The sequence below is a fragment of the Empidonax traillii genome, unplaced genomic scaffold (genome assembly GCF_003031625.1).
Source record: "Empidonax traillii isolate 1590-97213 ecotype Southwest subspecies unplaced genomic scaffold, ASM303162v1 scaffold587:size399798, whole genome shotgun sequence".
NCBI lineage: Eukaryota > Metazoa > Chordata > Aves > Passeriformes > Tyrannidae > Empidonax > Empidonax traillii.
This window is the reverse complement of record NW_020955780.1, coordinates 33,278-52,769: the sequence shown is the minus strand read 5'-3', so window position 1 is coordinate 52,769 and position 19,492 is coordinate 33,278. Positions and strand designations below refer to the sequence as shown.

At 45.5% G+C, this 19,492-nt stretch overlaps 1 long non-coding RNA gene across 1 annotated transcript; it reads right to left on the bottom strand.

Moving 5' to 3' along the window:
- Positions 1 to 1,101: 1,101 nt before the first annotated feature.
- On the bottom strand, positions 1,102 to 4,006 carry LOC114064862. The gene is made up of 2 exons (XR_003572823.1): positions 1,804 to 4,006; positions 1,102 to 1,745 (listed from the first exon to the last, which is right to left on the bottom strand). It is a non-coding gene; the product is annotated as an uncharacterized LOC114064862 (long non-coding RNA).
- Positions 4,007 to 19,492: the final 15,486 nt, after the last annotated feature.

Genomic DNA, 19,492 nt, shown 5'->3' with positions numbered 1-19,492 from the left:
AGCTTTCCCTGAAACCATTTGGACTGCTCTCTGGCACTCCTGGCACCAGCCCTACCTGAGATGGGGATGCTTTTATCTGCACTCGCAGCAGGGGTATTTACTGAACTAGTAAATCAGCAGCAGCAGCCTCAAGGCTCTAGCTGGCATAACAACTAAGGCACCAAGGCAGGAAGCAGCCAAGAGAGTGGTGCAGTGAGCCAAGAGCAGCTGCCTTCTCCATGGGACTGCAGGTGCCATCCCTGCTACCCTGCATGCTCTCAGCAGCCTGGTCCCTGCCATGCCCTGGGTGTGCTGTGATGGGGCAGGGGGACTGGAGTCACACAAGGGGAAACACTGCTGGGGTTTCCCACCTGGAACTGCAGCATCATCACAGAGACAGGTGCACTTACAGAAGGCAGACCCAATTTTTCCATTAAAGATCCACCTAGGAATAACAGGGGAAGCCCAGGAAGGGAAAACAAGCATGGCAATAGTCAGCAAACCAAAACTCCTCCACTTTCATGATAAATTAATTAGTCTGGAGGCAGTGACCAGAAACTTTCCAGCTTGCTGCAACAGACTGAGTCATCCTATACTCTTCCCACTGCAAAGTTTAAAGACTGCCACACTCAATAGCCAAAGATGTATGTGAAACAAAGTGAAACAGAATTGACAGGAGCTGGTAGGTAAGGGGCTGCCATTTGTTTTTTGCTGGAAACCTTACACAATCCAGTTAAAGGGGCTGTATTTCATTGTAAAAGTGTAATTGCCCTACTGGTGTTGAAAGGACGACACACAATAGGTAAGTCAGGTTTATTAGCATTTGTCAGGCAACAAATACACGTCACAAGACCCTGACAATGCATTGATGGAGGTCAAAAATAGCCACAAAGATGGTCTAGTCAGACTTCAGACTTGAGATAATTAGAAATGTGTTCTACCTGTTCGCCTCCAGCCAAGTCTCCTCTCCTCTCACAAAGCCAGTGAAATCGAATAGGAAGAAAAAGATTGGCTGATATTCCTTGAAGGCTTGTTTGCATCTACATGTAGACATGTTGGATGGGCTCTGTCACTACCAGTCTTTACCCTTTTAAATAATAAAGAAGCAAGAACTTAGCAGCATTGTGAAAATTCCTGTATTATCCTGAGATGTTTATTGTGACTGTCAAAACACATGACATATTAAGAACATGATAAAACATATAATTGGGTTTCAGGTCAAGAGAGAGAGAGAAATGGATGTGTGCCATCCTATTCTTGATGAAATGCAACAAGTTTCCATTGCATAGCAAAAAATTTGTCATTGTAATGCTGATGTAGAGCCAGGATCGTGGATCCAAAATTGCATCAGGTATCACATACTCAACAGACTTTCTTCACAGTACTGGTCGTGAACCTCTTCTGATCTGCATTTCAGATGCCTGGTTTTGAATACAAGAGATATCAATGGATTAAAACCAGATCAAGTGGTCTTCAAAGTCACTCTGACAAATGAGAACAAATGTAGCAATATTTTCCTAAATTTCTCCTGTGGCAACCTCTGTCAAACCACAACATCTCTCATGTTATCCTCTACCCTTCTGTTGGCTCTTTCTCCCTTGCCTGTCAACCCCTTGCCCAGGGAAGTCAGGCAGTAACCCACCACATATATTATTCCTAAGATATGTTAAAATTGGTTTAGAACTGGTGAAAAATGACAGTCCCAGAGATCAAGACAGACCACTGAGATAGAGCATTAGGGCAAGATCCTGAGGTACTGCCTAGTACTAAAATTCCTCCAGGAGATAGAGCATTAGGGCAAGATCCTGAGGTACTGCCTAGTACTAAAATTCCTCCAGGGAAAGGGAGAATTTAATCTTCACAGCCTGTTCCAGGTTTGCTTCCCTGGGAATGCCAATTTGTGTTCAATATGGCATTTTCAAAAATATAACTTTGAAGAGTTTATGAACTTGGCAAAGATCATAAACACATCGGAGACCACCGAGTGGCCATGAGATGACTGTCAGTGACAATTTTTGAACACAGTTAGCGGGGGTCATGTTCTAAGCAGTGACTCAGAAATGAGTGCCTCTCTAACCTTTTTTCCAACCTTGCTTCTTGCCTCCTAATGATTGCTAAATTGAATCTGAAAACATCCACACTGATGACAAGAACAAGAGCTCTGAATCCTGGGAACAGGAGCTGATGACAGGGGAATTGCTGGTTTTAGCAAAGCACTGGTTCCTGGGCTCTGGTCCATCAGATGAATGTTTCCTTATTATGTCCCCAAAATCCCCTGGGCAGGGCAACATGCAGTAGAAGCACACTCAGTTATTTTTCAGAGACTTTCCCCTCCAGGCTGTCAGAGATCTGAAGGAGCTGGAGACCAGCCCACACTTATTCTGATAAATGCTGTTTGCCACTAAAAATGGATTAAAATAACCTCTGAAAGCTCATCTGAAGGGGAACAAGCAGTCTTCTTCAGAGATGACATTAGCAGGGAGATGTGGAGAGGGCTATTCTGAGGGCTGCTTATTTTTGGCTTTCACCCCACTTTGTCATATGCCCTGACCAAAGCAGAATAAGGAAATTATAATTAGCACTTGGGGCACTGTTGATGGGAGCAGCAAACGGGACCCAGCCAAAATTCAAACCCTAGGTTCCTCTGGTTCTTCATCCATTCTCTTCCCCATGATAGGGAACCAAAAAATTTGGGCTTTGGCCAGCACAATTATCAGACAGCATGGATTCTCCATTCAGCACAAAATGACCATACATCAGGAGCTAGGCACTGGCCATCTTTTTTGCCTGCCTGATCCTGTTCTTAGTCTTTCCCTTCATGACTAGCTGGAAGTGAGATAAATGCCAGAATATTAAGAGTTAACAGAGGGACAGTTCCAGTTTCCCACTGTGATTTTTAATCACTAAATAGCCATATTCAATTAAATGCTCAAAATGGAAGGAAGAGGTGATCTGAGGTTGTGAGGAGACAGGTGCACAGTGAAAAAAAAGGGAGGCCTGTGGTCTTAGAAGACAAGCTGAGTGGCAGAGGTAGGTCAAGATTTCCAAAAGCTCATTCTACTGCTGTAAGACAGCAGCTGACAGCAGTAGTAGGAGCTTTGCCATGCACTGAACTGGGAGCAGAGTCTCTTGGCCCTATAGCCAACCTAAATGCAGGAGCATTTCTTGTTGACAACGTTAGCCATCACAGCTCAGCTCTCCAAATTAATGCCTCTCAGATGGGACAACCCAGATAGGACTAAACAGAGAGATGGGGATCCTGTCTTCATTTGATGAACTGGTTGGTTTGTATCCCCACCTCCGCACCACCATGAGTCCCCCACAACCAGCAGATCAGGTGCCTGTTACAGTCTCAGCAAACTACTTCTTACTTCTTCCCAGCCTCCTGGGAGTCAGTGTATCTTGTCAGACATCACAGCATCACAACACAGAGCAATATATTTGGGCTTCACAGGGAGGTGGGTTACAGTCTGTTTCTTAGAATAATCTCAGGGGTTTATAATAAAAAGTTCCCCAGCCAGGACCTGGAACACCAAGGGTGCTCTTAATCACTCACATCCTTTCATGCAGCACCTCAAAGTTGTTGCAGCTTTTGTCCTCCATTCTATGGGTCTGAAGTTAATTTGCAATTAATGCATTGTGAGCAGGGAGTGCTCCATGATCTGTGGTGGGAGGAATTCAGGGGGCAGGCAGAAAATTCTCATTATGCCCTTCCAAATATTGGGGTACCCCACTTAATGGCAAGTCTTTCTTAAGGTACGCTACCACTCAACAGCTTTTCTGTCTTTCCCAGCTTTCTGCAGTCTCCAGATTCTTCCTGGGCTACAGCAGATTGTAGCAAGCCCACATTACCAGTCTTTTCTTCTTCTAGTTTATATTCTGATAATCAGCAAGCCATGAACACAAAATTCAGTTATAGCTGATACTGATACTCAACCCAAGGTGGCAAGTTTACAACTGCTTAATAGTAACAGCCTCCTGCCCCCAAGTAAATATAGTTTTGCATTGAAAGACTTCTACTTTACATATTTTTCATTAATTACAGATAAGGAATTAATAAATTATTCCTATGTATTTAATGAATCATTTCATGTACAATTTCCCTTGAAAGCATCATGGATAACTGTAAGGAACTTGTAAGAAATTAGCTGTCCACTTCACACATCTTCATAATCTTTGCCTTCGTCCTCCAGGTATTTGCTGAAATGATTCTGTGCACAGTCTTCCATTTGGTACAGATTTGCAGCTTGTGGATTTTTGTGCTGGAGTTCTACTAGATCTGTTGACTCATCTAGTAGGATACTTCCAGTTTTCCTGCTTAGAAATCCATGTTAACCCCGATATAAAGATTTAGAAAAGCAAGATACAATTAGTTCTCTGTTGCCTTTCAGTTAACTGGTATAAAGTTGCAAAGAGCCATGGTTTATAAAACGAGTAAATACAAAGGGTTGTTTCAAAACCTCCTTGACTCCCTATGATGTGAAACTGCTAGAAAACCATGATTATTTTTTAGTAGTTGATGCATTTCCCCTCTCTTTTCCCAGCCCACCCAGAATACTGGAATCCCGTTTTCAAGCTCTTTTTTTCCACGGACAGGAAATGTGGAAAGTGTTATAAAAGCAAAAGAACAGATTTTTGTCAGACTAGAGGCTTCCAGAAGCCAAGATAGTAAGAAAAAAATCCTGAAACAGCACAAGATTTACAGTCAAATTGCCAGAGGTGGGACTCAGAGTTGAGTTAGGATGACACGAGTTACCATGAGTAACCAGCTACGCGCTGGACGAGCCAGGACTATTGCCAGGCAAATGAAATTAAGCTCAGCCTGTGATGAAAGAGAGTAAGACGATCAGCTCATCCTGGGCTGCAGCACGTAGGCGCAGACAGCTGGCCCAGCTCAGCAGCTGCACTGTGACTTGCAGTGGTATGGCAAAGCAAGGGAGCGTGGGAGCCCTTTGCAACACAGAGCCCTTCAAAGCAAACTGTCCCCTAGGGACGTCCTTGTCACCAGGGGCCAGAGAAAGTGGCGGAAGCAGGAGAGACTCCCACATGGCACTCTGCTCCACCATCCCAGAGCAGGCTGGGTGTGCACCCCAGGGAGCCAGAGGAAAGGGGCCAGAGGCAGAGCATACAGCCACGGGAAAGAGCTGTCACTGCAAGTAGTCTCCATCCCCCGGGTTCACTCTCTCTACCCTCTCACATATCACTTCCATCCCCTTCCCCTGCCACCTGCAGCTAAGCCCTATCTTTTATGCTTCTCTGTTTCCCTTTATGGAAATGTTCCCTACCTCCCCAGCTTTAGGTCAGCCACCTCCTGTCCCCATGTAGCCAGGTTAAATAGCAGCAGTGACGCATCAACTGCACTGCAAACACCTCCAAAGGCAGTCTGGCCTTAGGAAGATGGAAAGCTAATTACTCAAAATCACCCAGGTCCACAGCCCAGAAGCAGCACTTTATTCATTGTTACCGTGATGGCTCTCAGAAAATGTTTGAAGCATAACAGGAACCATCACACTGTAGCAACAATCACGTCACATACTGGCACAAAATAAATGAGCTGTGCTTGCCCTGTATTCCCCAACCCTACCAGCCATAGGAGGGAGCAAAGTTCAGCCATAGAGACAAAAAATCTGTATGTTCCCGGTACTGCAAGAGAGGCTTATTGTGGTGTGACAAGTGTCCCTCTCTGTCCAGCTCTTCTTGACACTCCCTGCCTGTGCCTTCAGCTGGCTCTGGAACATTGGAGCTGCTGGCCTTTCATTTTATAGGGTGTTTGACTCTGCATGGTAAAAATGTCCTGGAGATTTCCTCACCCAGAAAGTCAAAGGGATATTTTAGCCTAAGTGCCCACCCCATTTTGTGCTCGTGGCAGGGCCTGGTTTTGTGAGACATCCTATAGCAGTTTCTACCCTGTTGCTCCACTTTGGTCCCAGAGCTGACAGATCTCACTGACCTCACAGGACTTTTGGCATCAGGGAGACAAGACTATAAATCGGTGGCAAGAAATGCACAGCAAGGGATGTATTTTGAGATAGGCTAAAAATAGAGCTCTGACCCTGCTTGTTTATATATAGAAAGATCTATATGTGCACTGGCAGTAAGTCAGTGTGGGGGCAAAGGCATCATGATGCACACCCCAATTTTGCTGAAAGAGCAAAACTTCTGGCTGCAGCTGCCAGGTGGCCCTAAAACAGTGGCTCCCGAGGGCAGAGGGGCAGCAATCCGAGCTGCCTCATGGGCAGAGGCAGCAGCTCCTGGTGTGAAACAGCCCTGAGAGTACCTTCTTCTCCAGGACATCAGATGGGATCACATCAAGGTGCATGATGGGATAAATCCACAACGTAGGGAATGACACCAGCTCAGTGCTGCAGCTGGAAGGTGTTCTCCAGCACAGGACTTCTGTGGCATCCTCAGAGGCCCCTTGGGAGCAGTTGCAGAGTAGGAAAGAAGAGAAGGCACAGTGCTATAATTTGGAAGGTGTAGACCTTGAACAGGGGTGCAAAGTCCAAGTGCAAGACTGCTGGCTTGTGGCTAACAGCTGGACTGCAGAAGACCAAACCATTTCCCTTTCACCCCACTGCCCTCAAACACTTACATTCCAGTCTGGTACTTCTTTCAGCCCCATGTTCCTTGGGATTTTATTATTATAGCTCAAAACACATTCATCACTATCTTTGCACAAGACTCTCAGTTTCTGTTCAGAAAAGAAAAACATTTCTGGTCCTTCTGTGTAAAGAAAAGTGCTTGAGTCTATTGGCCTGGTGGTACCCAACAGGTTGTAGTTGCAAACAAGGAAAAGAAACTGAAATGAATTTTTTGTTTAGTCTCAAAACTTTTTCTGTACATAATTCATGTTTTTCACAGCCTGGAGTCATGGCTGAGCAGGCAGGGGTAAATGGGGCTGATTGCCTCTGAGTCCTCTATGCAGAAGCAAACCAGGTGTCTGATCCTGTTACATCAGGTTATCGCTCTGCTGAGCCTGTATGCAAAGAGTAATCCTCTCTCTTGCCTTAGGCCTCTCGAGTCCTCCTTGTGCCCATGGTATTAAACACACCAGAAGAATTGCTTTTAAAAATCAACAAGATTATAAATATCAAAGAGCAATTCAAAGCCCTGTACCCTTCCTCGATACCGCACTGCCCACAAGGTGTGTACCATAGACCTCCGTTGGCTGAGACCAGACCTGTTCTTGAAAGCATCTCCTGAGGTGCTCGTGACCGCCAGGATCCAGAGCTGCTTTTGAAATCTTCCTCTTCTGTGATTCTTTGAGCATTCATGAAAGGTTTAAATAGTTGTGCATTGTGGTGCCTCACAACCAGCTTCCCACATGCTGCTGCTGTGCAAGGATGCAATTGCAGCAAGCTGGGCTCACAAGTAGCCCAGTTGCATGGCAATGGTGTCTTCCCACCCACAGACAGGTGTAGTCTTGAATTAGGTTGCCAGAGCTTACTGTATAAGATGGGGAGATTGTTAAGGTAGCAGCAGAGCAAGCTGGAAGTCAGCTGAAGTAGCTAGCAGGAGGGGCCAAGAAGAAGGGCTTAGGTAGCAGTCTCTGGGCCAAGAACAGAAGCATGAAGTTCAGGTTTGTCACCTGTCTAGGGTGACAAAACCAGCCACAGAGCTACAGCCAGGGGTTCTGCAGTTGCCTCTGGCTATACTCCCCTCCAGGAAGTGGAGGAATCGGGTTTAATCCCAGAACCAAATCAGGCAGAGTAAGGATGGAACTCAAGTCTTCATTTCTGTCCCTCCAAAGGTTACTGCTCTATCTGCTGGACTGGCAGATAAAGTAAACAAATATGGCGATGTTTGTTGACATTTATCTGAAGTCTATTCTAGAGACCTGGTCTGAGCAGAGTTATGGGGTGAGGCCAGCTATCTCTCAGACTTCAGCCAGCGCTGTTGGGCAGAAAACCAGAAACTTGATTGTTGTGAATAGCTGAGCATCTGTAGCTTTAAAGTGGAATGACTGTGACACTTAGATGTCAGGTACAGAATCCTAAACACATGATGGGTCCCATTTGGATTTAGGCCTTCAGGACTAATCAGCAAGTGCTGATTTCAGGGTGGATGTTCAGCTGTAGCTTTGCCCTCTGAGATCTGGCAGGACAACAGTTCAATAACTGGTATTGACATGACTAACTCCACTGCCTGTACTAAGCCCATAAAAACATAAAATGCATTAATAAAACAAAAAGGGAAATGTATTAAAGAATAAATACATAATAAAATTACTGTAGATCTATAATAAATAATTAATTAAATTAATAAAAAACAGCTCCTGGAGGCATCTGGTTCTGGCATCCTGTTTTCTGAGGCTATGCTCTAAATAATAAACCTGCTCAGAGCTGAGCAAGCTGGAGTGTTTTTCACCTGCAGCATGACACAGGCACAGCTCTGCCAGCCAGTCCAGGGGAAGCAAGGGGCACTCTTCCTTTGACCACAGTAGCTCCATGAGGTCTGTGGAGGCCCCAGGGCCACATTAAAGCTTCTGGCACAGCTGCAGACACAACATGCATAGGCGAGCTTCCCTGGATAATGTAGAATAGATCTGTAATGCACAGTACAATTCCCCTTTGCTTGTTATACAGGCCAGGCCATAGATCCAGAGAGATGGCTTTCTTACCTGAAGGTTGTGCTGGTCCATGTCAGTTCCATCCTGTCTGGGCTCAGATGCGCTGTCACACTAGTCCAGGGAAAACCTCTTCTGCTGGAAGCTGGCCCCACATGGAGAGTGCAACGTGCTTCAATCCACATCGCTCCCTTTCTCTAAATATCAGCACCTCCTGGGATTTGTTTCCTACCCAGGAGAAAAACCCTGGATCAGACTCATAGAAGCATCACATCCAGTCCCAATCTGCTCACCCAGGTTCGTGTCCTGCAGACAGGACGCTGATGTGCATCAAGTGCATACATTGCCACACTCAGGCTCTTGAGAAAGGAAGTTTCCAGGTAGGGAGAGGGAGCTGTGCTACCCACTCATGCAGAGACTTTGGAAGAATCAAGAAAAAAACACTAACCACATCCCTCACCTCATCACAAAAACCTCTCTGCTGATCCCATTGTTAGAAGCAGAAGTCACAAGCAAGGTCCCAGTGAGAAGTATAGGGTCTGCCATGCAGTGCCCTGGCTGTACTTCAGAAGCCAGTATTTGATCTTATTGCTAAAGATACAAAGATATATGGTCCCCACTGCATGTGAAGCATTTTGTTCTTTCCACTGATCAATAACCAACAACTGAGAAGAAATTTCTCTTCTAAAAGCCTTTTTGGACTCCTGTCTGCTGGAACCTGATATGTGAGGAGCTGAGCACTCTGTCTCCAGGGAACAGAGGGAGAGCTGCTGGCTGTTAAATTACAAATCCAAGTTGCTGGCATGCACAGAAAGGATTAGCAGTCACTGTTTATCTCTTAGATTTTATTTGCTGTTTCCTTGTCCCAGGACAGCTAACTGCAAAGGAAGCCTGACCTCAGCTCAGATATGGCTCCACAGGATGTGTGGGAAGCCTGAAGTAGGACTCAAAGCAGTTTCAGTGGTGTGATCAGGGACAAAACAGTGTCCCAGAAGACACTTTTTCATATGCTGACCATCTGCACAGCAAGTGTTCAAGAGCCCAACGTGCCCTGCCTAGTTCTCCTGTAGCCTGATGCTATCAGACATCATCTTCTTTCACAGTGTAACCTCTGTTTTCCCCTAGGATGCAGAACAGTACCAGTTTCCACAGCTTGTCACAGGCTCAGCACTGCTGTGTATCAAGTGTCAACAAAGATGCCCACAGTGTCCAAGTCTTTGTAACATTCACCTCTCTTTTCTTCTAACCTATTTTTATTGCCATGTTTAGCTTTCCTGATGGGACACAGAACGGAGAAGACAGCTCTGATACCTTCATGTTGCATCCAGCAAGAATTCTTCTCAAAATGCTCAAGTTTTTTTGAACAAATCACACTTACCTGGCCCTTCCAACCTTAAATATTTGAACACCAACAGTCAGAATCCCCAAATTACCATCAGGTAATGATGCTCTGATTTTGTTTTGTGGAAGAGGAGAAGTGTGGTACATGAATGATTATGAGGTTTCTACTCTTTATTTTCCATCTCAAGAGCCTTAGATGCAACTACTCATGCCTCCATTTTTCCTCCAAGGAAGTTTCCTCCTCTTAACAGCCACCTGCACATTCAATCTTATCCTGGACTTGCTTATCATTCCCCTGCTCTAGCGTATACAGGAAGTATGAGAAACCTGGGCTGAAACCTTGGCTCACAGGTATGCTATGACAGTGGTTTTTCAAGGCAAGAGGAGCCCTAACCTCCTGTTTCAGCCTTGTTGGGATGATATATATATCATTGAAACAGCTGAGCCAGCAGGAGCCCAGCCTGCTCCGGATGCTGTGCCTCAGCAAAGCCCACCTGAATGGTCTCTTGTAACTTGTGGGGCAAGAGAAGACACCAGAAATTTCTCCCCCAGCCTGGTGAGATACGAATTCAAAGCCTTAGGTTATGTCCTTATGAGGTTGTTGCTAAAACATGGTGAGCGTGATCTGAGGACAAGCATTCATCATTTGAAAGCTATTTGGGCTCTTTTTATGGCTTTCAATTTCAAGCACAGCAAGCACTTGCACTGTGTGTTCATCGGCCCCCTCTCAACAAGCCAAAGGCTGATTTTTACTTGTCATAAGTGCCTCTCAGTACCACTGCCATTAATGGTGACCACCTTTTCCCTCTGGTTATATCTTCATCACAAGTCAGATAATATCCTATGCTAAGTGTCACTTATTAGTGAATACATGTATAGTATTCAGAAGCTGAGAAACAAGAGGTTATACCGCCTTTAAAATCCTTGGGCATTTCAGTTTGGGGTCTGCCTTCTACACACTGGCCATCCCTAAGAGCCTTGCCGACTCCTGCCCTACAGGCAGTGTCAGAGGCTGCAGTTTCCTCCATTTAGAGAGGTTTTCAGTGAAATGTGTAGTGCTGGCACTTAGATGTGTGATGTGTGTGGGAGCCTGCACATGGCTTTATGTATGCTGCATGGGGCAACACTGACCTTATGGATTTACACACAGAAACAGAAGGAAATGTGTGTGCAGGGCATATGCTAAGTGCACACATTTATGGACATCTTGAGGAGCTGTGCGTGTGGGTCGGGTAAATATTGATGCAACAGTTTTCAGTTCAGTTTGGCCACAGCAGCCCCAGACTACAAGGAGTCTTTGTGTTCAGTTGGCAGCTCTGGCTCTGGCGGGGGCCAGATGAATCCACTCCAGCAGCACAGCCACCCCTCAGCAAAACGGGGCTGGAGGCAGCTCTCAACCTCTGCAGCTTCTGTCATGGAGCTGCTTGTGCAACTCATCTTCTGCTGCACACAAAGGGTAGTCGTATTCTTTGAAAGACAAACTCTATGCCATGAGGACACGTTTTGCATTCTGTATACACATGTAGTGCCGGGGCAAAACAAAGCTGTAGGTTTATGCACTTGAGCAGGAGGTGCATGGGATGTGCTGCATTAGTGTTTAGCCCATGCATCTGTAAGTGGCAGAAAAAATGAGAGGGCCTTGTAGTCGGTGTTTTACAAGGTGTGTGTTTGTGTGGATGTTTGGGTGTGTTTGCAGGTGGCTGGAGGATCTCCAAGAAGCTGTAACACAGTGAGAGCAGCTGAGGCTGGGACTATTAACCATGCTAGAGGAACAACACAGAAAGGTCAGAGCTCTTCCTGAATTTTCATCACAACAAACCATCCCCAAAGGCAGGCGGGGCTGATGCATGCTGGGCTTAGATGTCTGTGCTGGAAGACTTTAACCAGAGCTGTGGCCCCAAGGCTGGTGAGCAAGCAGTGTGTACCCCCAGGACAGGCAAGTGCCTGTGCCTGTGCCTGTGCCATGGGATGCTCCCATGCTCGCACCCAGCCTCCTGTAAGACCTCAGGTCCTCCTGTCTTTTGCTACAACAAGGAAGCCCTAAAGCTTTCCTAGTACAACAGCACTATATAAAAAGTTTTAACAATGTTTCTCTGGAGTCTGAAGATTCTGACAGAGGCACTCGAACAGTTTTACAGGAGTAATTGCAAAGGTTACCTCAGTTCACTGCCTCTGCTGATGTGTGGCAGCACGCGTCTCCTTCCAGCCCTCTGCCTTTACTCCGGGCTCTGCTGGCCTCAAATCAGTGGCAGCTCTAAAGAGTTGGACAAAAAAAGAGGCAAAAGCAATCCCCTCCCAAAAATGGTTGTGTCTCTGGTGAAAGAAGCAAAAGCAGAGCATTTTGAAGATTTGACTTCAGCTGTCCCTTGAGCATTTCCCGCTGCCCTTCTTCCCAGGTCCCCCCAAAAGGGTCCACCTCCTTCCCCACATACCATCACCCTTCTTCCAACATCACCGCTTCATGAGGCTTGTGCAGCCCCAGCGTGGGGAGGGGATGCCCAGCCACGAGAAGGGCAGCATCAGGCCCCAGAGCTGTGACTCCCATGAGACATCGTTGCAGGACGGGCACAATTAGATTTTTCCAGCTTTAATCAAAAGTAGGCTTATAAGCTGGGCAAAGAAAAATCAACAGAGAAGAAAAAAATTAGCAAGCAATTTCCTGGCAAAACAACAACAAAAAAACCCAAACCCAAAATAACACAAACCAAAAAAACCCCACAACATTTTGAGATATATACTTATTAATGTTTTTTATTTAATTCTATGTGCTGTAGCACTTAGGATGACAGATCTCCATAATGCATCAAGCATGGTGCAGAGGTTTTTGCAAGCACACAGAAGGTGAAGCATGTGGAAGGCCCGATTCTGGCTGAGGCTGCATCAAGGGAACTCAAGTGAAATGAGGCTGGGGATGGGAGAGAAGCCCCATCTTCTCCAGGGCACAGGCAACCCTCACCCAGTCTGCCCATGTGAAGCTCCCATCTCATTAGGTAAGATGGAAGTTGTTAACCACATTGTCTGGTGGCTGGGACACCACTGTGAGAGCTGCTTTCAGATCACTGCCATCAACAAGCAGAGGGAGATGGTAAAAATAACCCTTGCTTTGAGAACTGTGATGTACTTATAAGCTGCTAAGGAGGCTCAGCCTGATGTGCTGTCCTACTTGAGCAGGCATCAGGCTGAGAGACAGATAGCAAAATGGAAAATGTGAATCTGCTGGGGTACAGAGACAAGCGGTCTCTGGGCTGTAAATCAGAGCTGAGAGCACAGGGAAGAGTGGGGAGAATTAGGCAGAAAGTACAAACACTAAGTAGAGTTACAGCGTTCCGTGAGTTTTTTCACTTCGGGATGATGGCAAAAAAGAGCAAAACATTGTGTGATGGATGAGGCATACAGCTGTGGGAAGAGGTGCTGTGCTCTGTGGTCTCAGCCCTGCTTCCTTGGGGCAGGTTTTATTCATCTGGGAACACTAACAAACCAGAGCTTTACAAAACAAAATGTACTTGGGAAAAGCTGAGCTAAGCATGGTGTTAACCATATTTGTATTTTGAGGAACATAGCCAAAAGAGGTAGCTTTCTGTGGGCTGGACAGCATATATTCCTTTAACAACACCAAAACTGATGTTTCACAGGGACACAGTGGCAGGAAGTGTGACAAAACAGTCACAAAACAAACAAAAAAGGTTCTGAGTCCTGTCCTCCTTTCCACACAACCCTGCTGATGTGCAGGGAATGAACCAGAGCAGCCTGGGAGGAGCTTGGCACATAGCTCCCAGTCTGCAGCTAGCCCAGCAGAGCAATAAAGCCCAGCAGAGCCAGCTTGCTGCAGTCTGGCCTGGTGACTTTTCCTTACAGCCCAAGTCTAGTATGATCTTAAGATGTTCACAGAGGACATGGTAGCATGTTGTAAGCCTCAGGTCACAGAAGCCTTAAGGATGGGCAGGATCCAGAGAGCTCCCAAGGGCCCTTGGATGGGCAAGAGAACCCTGACACTTCCTTGCTCTAACAGCACTTGAGTTTTTTCAAAATCTGAACAGTATTAAAAAGAAAAAAGAAAAAAAGGCCTGAAGGCCCTGACAGAGAAGTGCAAACAATTCTTCCAGGAAAGCCAGCAAGGCCTCTCAGCCCCAGTGATTTCTGTAGGCAATCCTGCTCCTGCCCGTGGTGTGCCAGGGACTACTGCAAATAGCAGCAGCTTTCCTCTGCAGCCTGCCTCCCACTCAGACAGGCCTGACCCTCTGAGACTGTGAATCTGTTCTGAAGTGCTAGGAAGCCACAGGCACAGGGCTTCTGGGGGAGCTGAGCAAGAGGGGGACTTGGAAAGATCTGAGCATAAGGCTCGGCAACACAGGAAGCTTCTCCAGAGTTTCACTAGCCTGGTCAAGCCCAGCAGATAAGGAGAAGGAAATACGTCAAACCAAGCTACAAAGATCAGCCAAGACCTTGCACACATATATGAGTTTGTTTGTGTAGGAAGCAGGGGCATCACACAGTGATAAGGGCATTCAGCCCATCGTACATGAGCTAGGAACGTGCTTGATAAAAATAGGCACTGCACATTTGGTAACAGCAGGGAAATGCACAGTCCTGGCTTTTCACGTACAATTCCAGTCTACCTGTTATTATTGTTTGGGCTCCAGCAGTGAACCCTGAGCCAAATTCTGGGATGATTTATTCCTCACACAGTATAATTCCATTTATTGAGTTACTTAGTCATTGTAAAATTTGGCCCAATTCCTTTTATTTGGACTTCTATTTTATTTTTGTAATCATGCCCCCTGGTATGTTAACCCTGCAGCTTATGAAAATAACCATTTTCTCTAGCAGGACCAACACAGCATTTGGAAAATAACCATATGCTAATGCTCAACTTCTGTTTTATTTAGATATGTTCTGGAGGTGGTGCTGATGCTCACTTTAAGATCAGTCTCCAAGTGCTTATGCAGGAATTAAACATAGGGTAGGAGATAAAGCTCACGTCCACTGGGACCCAGACATGGGAGGACAAGAACATAAATCTTTGCTTTCTTTTCTAAATTTCCAATCACTTGAAAACAACCAAACCTGTCAGTGTACACACACACACACACACAAATGCACGTGCTGGCCATGGCGTCACTCCAGGGCAGAGATGGGCTGCACAGCAACACACAGCCTCTCACCTCTGCCCACCCGTGATGGTGCTCTGCCAGCCAGTTGGCTCAGTGCAACAAACCCTGGGGGGCCTGCTTCCTAACAAACCTTTCCCCCAGTTTCAGCTTTAACATAACATTTGTGCAGCAAACACCACGGCCTTGAACACTCCCCTCCACGGGAGGTACCTATAATGCTTTTGGAGGGACCACGCCAGTGCTAGTTCCCTGTTGGATCCCTGCTGGATTCCTGGGGCCGTGTGGGGAAGGGGCTGTTGCTCCACCACAGCCATGAAGACTGCCTTGGGCAAGAGCTTCCCACCACTGCCAGGGGAATGCTGTTAGGGGATTGGCAACCCTGACCTGCCCTTGCTCTGCCCAGGCAGGCAACTGTGGGGCCACGGAGGACGGATCTGTTGGATGGGCTATGCCCCAGAGCAGTTCAGGCACCCAACACAGCTGGGCAGCAGCTCAGAGGTGTCCAGAGGCTGCAGCCACTTGGATGAAGGTCCCTCAGGCCAGGTGCAACAGTGGCCATGTGCACAGGCTGCAGAGAAGCATCAATACATCACTCAGGAGCACTGGCTTCTGTACACCAGTGGTTTGGGGAGCCTCTGTAGCCCATCCCCATATGATCATTACCATCTCTACATAAACCTGTCTCCTAGGAATCTGCCTAATTGCATTTTGAGTGGGTTAGTCCTTTTGGCACCCACAATATCCTTTGACAGTAGATTCTGTTATTCATTGTGCAATAAAAAGGTATTTCCTTTCCTCTGTCCTAAACATGCTGTCCAATAATTTATACACAGCTCCAGGTCTCGCATTGTCAGAAATAATTAAGAAGGTCCTTACTGATCTTCAAAAACAGTTCCTGCATCTCCCTTCTTCTTTCCTATTTATTTTTTTTCTAACTAAAAGGTCCTACTCTAACATTTTTGTTCAACAGCATGAAATATAGATCCTTTTTGGATTTTTTGTCCCTTACTAAACCTAAATAGAATATTTAAGATACCATAGCACTGACATTTTAGACAGTTGCCAGGTTAGGATTTTTGTTTTGCTCTTGATTTCTTTCCTAGTAATTGTAAACATTCTTTTCACTTAGTTGTTGCTGAGCAGCAAGTTGACTTCAGACTGTCCCCAATGACTCCGGCATCTTTCACCATCAATAATTGCTGATTTAGAGTACTTTGTATGAATATATACCTGAATATATATAGTTCACAGTGTTGCAGAGAATAGACTTAGATTTTATAATATTGTCTAATTCTTCTTGAGTGTTCACTTTAGTCTCTGTTTAGCCAGGGGGCCAAAGACTTTCTAGTGAGCTTTCCTCTTCCAACGTGTTTGAAAAAGTTTAGAGCAGAAGCTTCTAGCCTTTTACAAGCCATTCTTCAAGATCTTTTTTTAAGCATGTCTTATTATGATTTCACATTTAACATCCCAGTATTTATGATCCTTTCTGTTTTCTCCCTTTGGATATGACTTATGCTTTTTGTAGGATATCTTTTTACTTCTAATAATATTCTTTAATCTGCTATTTAACTATGCTAGCTATTTTTATTCTTTTTGAAAAGTCTTTCTGGTAGTTAAATTTATCATGGACTCCTAATATCCAGAACCTAGATATCCTCAAGCTTTTTTTACTCCTTTGGCTTCTTTTAATTTTTATTCTTGAAGCAAAGACTTTAATGTAGAGGATGGGGGGAGGAAGTTTCACTCTACAGAGCTAGGAAAGTTGAATGCTTGATTATCTCTATTGCAAAGTGCCTCCTCATTGCATCTGTACACTCCTTGAGCAAAATCAAGAGTTTCCTGCAGCTTGTAGGTGCTCAGACTTGTCACTCTAGGAAGCGTTCCTTTTAGTACAAAAACATAGCATCACCATTTTGTAAATAATTACTCAGTCTGTATGAAGTTAGGTGAAATTTCTTGTTATTCCTTTATTGGCTACCTTTGGGCAATTTCTTTCCATCAGAATATCTCATCCATTGCAGCATCCTCTTTGGGTGGTCAGTTTTGGACCCTGGTCACATACAGATCCTATGAGGACTCTGTGTTACTTGCTGGCACTGTTTAGTCCAGGCTTTCTTTCACTAGTTGACCTATTCAAACATCATGTACTTTGATGTCCTGCTGGTCAGTTGCTTTCCGCTAAGTTCCTGAAGCAACCACATTTCAGCTCAGACACGATGCTGCCCTCTCCCCTCAGATGTTCACGGGAAGCCCTCCTTCCTTCCCGATCCAGACTCACATTCACACTGACAAAATAAGCCCTTTTCTAATGTAGAAACACCATGGAGTCCCTACACAGCAGAAGGAGGAAAGCTTCCAATCTCAGGTTCCCAAGCAACGTGATAGAACACCTGAGAAGGCCTCGAGAAGGCCTCGTGGAAGCCCAGTTATGTGTAAATACCATTCATCAGCTTCCTCAGCCTGCACTAGCACAGTTCACCAGCAGTGGCAGGACACTGTTTTCTCCCCAGTTCCCAAAAGCATCTGCTGAGCATAAGAAAGTGTGTGTGTGCCTCCAAAGAGCAGGTGCCTCTGGACAGTCAGGGGCTGCACTCAGCCTCCAACAGGTGACATGGGAAATGGTTTTAAACTGAAAGAGGGCAGGCTTAGCTTGGATATTAGAAATAAATTCTTTATTCTGAGGGTGGTGGGACCCTGGAACAGCTGCCCAGAGGACTTATGGATGCCCAATCCCTGGAAGTGTTCAAGACCAGGTTGAACAGGGCAATCTGGTCCAGTGAAAGGTGTCCCTGCCCATGGCATGGGGTTTGGAACTGGATGAACTTTAAGGTCCCTTCCAATCCAAGCCATTCTATGATTCTGTGAATCTGGACTGGAGGAGCTTAGGCTCTGTGCCGTGCTTTCCAGCAAAGCAAAGCCTGGTGATCTTACAACATAGCTGTGATTTTTTAAACCATGACATCACATTGCTGGGCAATTGTCCTCTGAATAAATCCAGGTCCTTTCCATTCACCAACCAACCATTTCTCCCATGGCTGCAAACCAAAAGATCTCCATCTGCATGGATTAACAAACTGAGCCTTATCAATTCCCAGTCTTCCTACAGGAAACTGAGGTCCAGAGAGAAGCAGCTTGCTCAGGATCAGGCAGCATATCACCAGCAGGATCAGAACAGCACTCCCTCTCCTGACTCTCCATCTCTCTCTGAGAGCACAAGACCATATTCTGTCCCCAACAAGCAGTAATCTCTGTGAGGCCCAGCTGCCAGCACCCTTATTCTGAGACGCAGAGTGCCTTTGCATGTAGAACTAAGCAGAAATCTCAGTGATCCTGCCACCTTCCCTGGTTTGCCTGCTTGCTTGCTTCATCTGTATGGTAAAAATACATGGGTACACTGTATCCAGCAGAAAACACACACATGGACACATTCATAAAATTAATAACTAAACTCATAAAACTAGTGGATTGGTTATTTTGGTTTGATTTTCTGGGAAAAGGAGGAGTGGGTTGATAACTCGTTAACGCCCACATTTATTTTAGGAAAAAAACCCAAACAAAAATGTCACATAAAAATGTCAATATGCTTCAGAAGTTGAAAAAACAGGCAAAACTTCATTCTTCAGTTCATTTCATTGGATCCCAAGAGTGCATTAACTGTGGAGTACTACTAATGGAAGCTGATTAAAAACAGGCTCTTATTTGCCATTTTAGGCAGGCAGGCTACATCCAATTTTGTTCTGAGGTTGAGTATTTTTCTCTCTTTTCCTTTTGATTTTCCCTTTCCCTTTTTTCTTTCCCTTTCCTTTTCCTTTCTTCTCCTTTCCTTTCCTCTCCTCTCCCTTTCTCTCCCCTCCCTTGCCTCACCTGCCTGATTCTCCCTGCTCCCCACATAATTTGGTTCTGCTCCAGCAGCTCCATTCCAAAAGAAATCTGCTTTAACTGCCCCTCTGCAAAGTGACAGAGCTGTGTTATTCCAGGTTTCCATGCTTCTGCATCTTTCCACCCGTTCAAAACTCAACCATCCAATCTGCCTCCAAAACAGGGAACCTTGGAGCATACATTCCCAGCCAACAAATGCCAGTCATGTACATCTGAATTGTATCCAAGTCCACTTCACAGCAAATGTTTAACAGTAAGCATGAGTGACAACTTATGTTTCTGATACTGTTTTCCTGCTGTTTGCTTTTACATAAGAAACAGTGGAAAACCCACATTAACTTGCTGAACTTCCCCTGAAACATTCAAGGCATCAGAGTGAAGGCTCCCTCAGACAACAGAAGTTGTTGTAAAAAGAGACTAATATGGATCTTTAAGCATCATGGTCAGGACGTCCGAATACTTCTCAAAAGGAAAACACTCACTTGCAAGAACCCAAGATTAAAAGTAACAAGCACATAAACAACCTTCACATGGTTTTGTATTAGCCAAGAGTTGTTTCACAAGCCAGCTGTGTTGCCTCCCTCCCTCTCTCCCTTCTCACCAGTCACCTTCTCTT